At 40.9% G+C, this 5,955-nt stretch overlaps 1 long non-coding RNA gene across 2 annotated transcripts; it reads right to left on the bottom strand.

Annotated features, from left to right (window-relative positions):
- Positions 1 to 550: 550 nt before the first annotated feature.
- LOC118084376 (uncharacterized) lies at positions 551 to 4,699 on the bottom strand. 2 transcript variants are annotated; one of them, XR_015947910.1, is made up of 5 exons: positions 4,569 to 4,638; positions 3,594 to 3,896; positions 2,395 to 2,573; positions 1,548 to 1,696; positions 551 to 1,465 (listed from the first exon to the last, which is right to left on the bottom strand). It is a non-coding gene; the product is annotated as an uncharacterized LOC118084376 (long non-coding RNA). The 2 variants fall into 2 exon arrangements; XR_004692489.3 differs by lacking the exon at positions 3,594 to 3,896 and having other exon boundaries at positions 4,569 to 4,699.
- Between the last annotated feature and the right edge of the window lie 1,256 nt (positions 4,700 to 5,955).

Consider the following 5,955-nt stretch of genomic DNA (forward strand, 5'->3'; position numbering starts at 1 on the left):
ACACAGGGTGTCAGTTTCCAGGTCTCGTCGCAGCACATGCCCTCTTTGAGGGAGGACCTGACTTCCCAGAGAGAATATTTGAAATGGTGGTGGCAAGGGGAAGGTATATGCAAACAGTGCTGTGTCAAAAAATAAAAAAAATCTTTTGTGTTGTTGTTTTTACAATTTCCCGTCAATTAACGAAAAAAGATTACATTTGAAAATGTAACTTCAGTAAAATTCTTATGAGTTTTTGTTACCTTACTTTCAAGGTGGCCAAGTGGGGTTGTGAATGTAATTTTACAAATCATATCTGTGCGGTAGCCTGCATTCTGAAAGCTTTATATAAGATGAGGCAGGTTCCACTCTGACTTCTGTGTGTTCATTAAAATGTTGGAGACTGGTATCCCATGCATAGGTGTCCTCATAGGGGTTGTCTCCTGACCTTCTGAAGCCCATTCATAGGTCAGGAGCACAGCCTGCTACTTTGATGTTGACCCTTTAAGCAAATCCATTGTATTCAAATAAGCACCTTGAAGGGGCCAGTGTCATATCATGCATTCAGCAGGAAGTGATCAAGTAATCTGAAAATAAGTATACAGTAACAAATTGATAAAAGTCCATGTACATCAAGCCTGTTTGTTAATGTATGACTATGTTTGTTAATCATTTTTACATGGGGAAGTGCCAAACAAATTGTTAAAATGAAATAAAAGGTACAGTTTAAATGGAAGATTTTGGCAATAGAGAAACATCCTTTCAAAAACTGTGAGTCATTTTGTTTTTCACTCTCATTGTTAGTCAAAGGAAGATATAAGTATTGATAAGCCATCTGATCAATGGGATAAACCAGTTAAAGTATTTGCAGCCATAAATCACATTTGTTCCAATATTCAAGCGTTTCAAGGGAAGATAAGGAGAATCATAAGTAGGTGAAGTACTGCAGTTAAAAGAGATCACCAAAGCATTTATAGAAAGACAGCTCCTGGGATCAATTTTTCTTATGCGCTGAAACACTCACATAGCCAATAAAGCATTAGTAAGATGAATGAGTTTCATAAAAAAAGAGCAAATTTTGGATCCATATTTTATTCACTTCACTGTAACTTAAAATTGCATTTTGTATTTTTATAAACTATATTACTCCATTTTCTTCACATTCTTTATGTTATTTACATTCAAATGGGTTAAAGAGGCATTTTCTGGAGATGTGTTAGCACAAGAAAAACTGCAAAAGCCATTATATGCCATACTGATAGCCAATCAATTGAGGGATCATATTGAGCCTTCCCTTGCCTCCTCTGCCTATTCACATAAGAAGACTATGGGATGCCTCAAAGCAATATTCAGCATTTCCGTAACACTTTGTAGAGTGTTTCAATGGATAGACAGATCAGTATAAATCTAGTTCATGTCCCTGTCACATCTGCTCACAAGGAAGTCGGTTCCACCCCATTTCCACATTTCATGTGCATGATCTCTCACCCTGAAAAAAAACCAACACAAAGTTATTACAAAAAGGGCTGAGGACTGGCCATATTTCCCCCTTTTTAAAAAACAGGTAGTACCCAGGGGAAGGGATCCGTGGTACAGCATCTTCTTTGCATGCAGAAGATCCCTGTTTTTCGAACCTTGGCATCTCCAGGTAGGGCTGAGAGAGAACCCAGTCTAATACAGTTCTGCCTTCATAGTTGCAAATGCTTCTGAATACAAGTTTCTGGAAATTACAGAATGGTAGATTGCTCAAATGTTATTGAACTCCAAGTAGGGATGTAAGAGATCATCGTTTTCTGTTTTGTCACATGCATCACTGTTTCCTTTCAGCTGCAGTTCACTTTCCACCAAAACTACAGTTTCTGCATCATTTTCCACTGTGGGAAAGATACATTACTTATGTAATTTATGTAATTAATTACGTAGATTACATTGTCGTTATGTTGTACCACCCCCTTGATTTCAGTGCAAAGGCAACAAAATGTAAAGGGGGTATATAACCAATTACATACTGTTTGCTGACTGAAAACACCAACAGTGGATACCAATCAAGTTCACTGGATGGATTTCCTTTCCAATGGGATGAATAAGCAAACAACAGCAATTTCCACTCCCATTTCCATTTCCATCAGAATTCTCTAACATCCCTAACTCCAAGTCCCACCAGCCCCAGCCAGCATGGCCAGTGGTTAGGGATGAGGGCAGTTGTAGTCCAACTACATTTAGAGTGCTACAGGTTTCCCATCTCTGATTTAGACCAAGGATGATCAAAAAGTTTAAACCATAGTTCAGTGCCCTTTTCCCTGTAGGCCATTTAGTGGGACAGACAGGGGTGGGTGCTCCAGGGACGACTCTAGGTTTTCTCTATCACTGGCCTGATTTGGTTATTTGAATGTATGGTTGTTAAAGTTCCATATTAACCTTATTAATAAAATTGTGTCCTGTTTCTATTCACCCAGTGCCTTTGACTCTTCATTGCACTCATGTCTTGTCAATTTCACTTCCATCTTGCAATGTTGAAACCAGCTCGGGAGAAATAGTTGCCTTCATCACAAACTGGATCTGCCAGCAATTCTGTAGGGTTTTTGATCAGAGTCCACCTTAAAAGTAAATAAGCAACAAGAGAAAAAAGATGGAAACCAGCAGAATCTATACATTTAATACATCTATACATCTGTTAAGATGTGCATTGGCCTCAGGCCCAGACACAATACTGAAAAGGTGTGTGGGTGGCTTTATGAACTTTGCAAACAGATGAGATAATGTATGGAGCCCACCAAAGCCACATGTTGTAGTAAGACACATTTCAAAGACACAACTTAGATGTATACTATTTGTCCGGGGGGGGGGGGGACAGAAACAGGACAAACCTTGAATAACTTCTGTCTATAGGAAAATGAGCCTTGTCAACCTGGGAAGGTAGCCCCTCAAAAAGAAAAATAACTTGATCATAAACCTCTGCCTTGTGAGCAGCGCCGGTGCGTCCATTTAGGCAAACTAGGCCATTGCCTAGGGCGCCAAAATGGAGGGGGCGCTGGCCAGCCTGCCCCCCCAACCCCCGTGCCACTGCCCGCCGCCGCCCTCCCACGTCGCGCCTGTGTGCTGTGGCTTCCTTTTTTATTTTTTCTTCTCCTGACATTGCCGGGCGAGGGGTGGGCTAGTGAGGCGCCACACTAGTGGCTGACTGGCGTGACGCCCCTCCTCGCTGGCCCGACCCTTGCCCGGCAACATCGGGAGAAGAAAAAATAAAAAAGGAAGCTGCCGGCCGAGCGAGGCTGCTTTTAATTTCGTGACTACTGTCACCATCTGCAGTGATCATGGAACCCAAAAAAGTAAAATCTCTCGCTGCCTCCATTTCTTCCCCTTCTATTTGCCAGGAGGTGATGGAACCAGTGGCCATGATCTTAGTTTTTTTGATGTTGAGATTCAGACCAAGACAGATAGATACCAACAAAACAGTTGTAGTTGTTATTTGTGTTATTGCTTATGGAACTATAAGCTGAAAACCAGTACACATTTTTTTAAAGGAAGGCGCTTTATTCTATGCTTTAAAAACCCCTCCTTTTTTGTTCCAAACCAGACAAAGATTATTAGAAATGGCTTCTTAATATTTTCCACACCTCTTTATTAAGCAGGCATGTGTCTAAAAGTGGCCTTCTTTTGGCATTTCACACTGTTTCCTGAAGTGATGCTGTCACATTTCAGGTCAAAACATCCATTCCATTGCAGGTATGTGAGAGTTGGGACTCGGAAGTTGTGCCTTGGTTGTGCTTCTGACATGCCCAATCAGTAGCTCTCTAAAATAATGCACTCTTTGTAGTTTTAGTAAGCTTTGGCTTCTTGCATGTGATATCTGAGGTTTGACAATTCAGTGGTCACAGTTCTGTTAAGCCAATATTACCTAAGCACATGCGTAGTGCAATCTATTAGAGAAAAAAAGATGTGAATCATTTCAACAAAGGCTGCAATCCTAACTTTTTATATGGCTATTCTATTCTGTTGCTATTCAGCATTGGTAACAGTAGAGTAGTAATTTTTTTAAAATTCAGTCAGTTGTACTGTTACTGTACTTTTAAGACCTATTCTTAAAAGGCAAATTGTGAGGTGCAAGATTATAAAAATGGACTGTTCAAATCCATAGAAGAGCAAGCAGAACGGGATGGGCAGCCCACTGACCACCCAAAAGCCTGTCTCAGGTAAGGGGACTCTCCTGAATGGAATAGGCAGGTACCCATGCTCAGTTTTTATCTGTTTCCCATCACATCATAGCCCAGCCTGTTCAGGATAGCTTGAGGGGCTGCCAGGAAAAAGAGTGAATGCAAAATAAAAGCTTCACCCACCACTGCATTTCAGGACCCAAGCTGGCATCTTTAATGCTTGAGCCTGTGCCTAAAAAACACAGAGAGGAATTCATAACATTAATAGCCCAAACAAGCCTTGTTTCAGGCAAGCTATAGCCATTAAGACTCATCCAATCCTCAAAGCAATTGCCCCAAATTTGATCAAGGCAAAATACCAACAGCCTAGAAATTCACACGTAATTTTTTTTTTAAAAAAAGCTTTCTGTTTTATATATAAAAACAAGCTTGTCCTACATTAATGTTTCATCTCTCCTTTGGTTCATGCATGCCTGTGGCAATCCATAACTGTCAAGCTGCTACTGAGAGGCACACTGAAGTCACTTTAAGAGAAGCAAACTCAGCTGCCTGTGGATTCCCAGCTTAACCTTCCCAACTCTTGGCAAGATGCAGCCACTTTAGTACATGCAAACGGCAGCCAACTTCAGATCTCAGTGGGATCCCTCTCCTTTTCTTGGCAGGCTTACCTCCCTGGATGGCATCTTACACGGCAAAATTAGAAATCAATGATGTTTTGGCTCAGCCCTAGATATTAATAGTAACAGTTGTAGCAAACACCATCTGTTGTCATGTGACGGCGGTGAGGCAGTGTAGTCGTGCAGTTGTTATGAGATATGCCATTTGACAGGTGGGCATAGCATGTTTCTCCTCAAGATCACTCCATCGTCATTAGTAATCTGGCCCCACATTGCAAGTGTTATTTTCTTGGGTAGTTATTGCACCCCAGAGAACAAAACTAGCAATGTATTTGCACAGGATCCCTTAGGTGCAAAATATTGCAAATGAGTTAGTGTTATACTACTAGTCATGGGTTGAGATATCATTGCACCAAACAGCTGCAAATATTATGTGTGTTATCCACACACAAAAATCACACACAAGCAAATGTACTGCTTCATGGTGTTTCTGCTTCAGGAACCATACAAGAGTGTGTATTAAGTTAAGTGTATATTAAGTTAAATGTGTTGTATCAGGTATGTAACATTTGGAAGTGCAAATGTTGCTCTGTTGTCTTGAGGATGTTTCCAAGACATTCTAGCAGGGGTCAGAAACCTGGAGCCCTACAGATGGTGCCAGACTACAGCTTCTCTCATCCCTGACTCTTGACCCTTGATGGCTGAGGCTGATGGTCATTGGAATCCAACAATATTTGGAGGGCTACTGGTTCCACATCCCTGCTATGACATTCCCACATTGTCTGGCAGAAACAGGCATCAATTACTCTCTCTCTCTCTCTTGTGGGACAAATTATAAGGACTATACAACATTTATGGGATTCTGGAAGGAGGTGAGTGAGTACATGTGCCTGGGGGCATTTCTGATCCAAACTATTTTTTTTATTTATTTCAACCTGATACTCTTATTCCATAGTGTCGGTATTCTTCCAAATGTTACAGCACAGGAAGATAAGCATTTGAGATATGTATGACCCTCAACAATAAGAAAATAAGGTATTTCGGTTAAAAGGAATAAGGAAAGGCAGATATTGCGGCCAGGAAAATAAGAGAGGTGACTATATAAAACACCACCTGCAGAATCAGAGTCAGAAATGCCAGATTTTAGCAAACATAGAGCGAGCAGGTGTGGAAAGGTCACACACTGTAATCTATCACACAGAGAAAAT

Source organism: Zootoca vivipara, chromosome Z1 (assembly GCF_965207765.1).
Source record: "Zootoca vivipara chromosome Z1, rZooViv2.hap1.1, whole genome shotgun sequence".
Classification (NCBI taxonomy): Eukaryota; Metazoa; Chordata; class Lepidosauria; order Squamata; family Lacertidae; genus Zootoca; species Zootoca vivipara.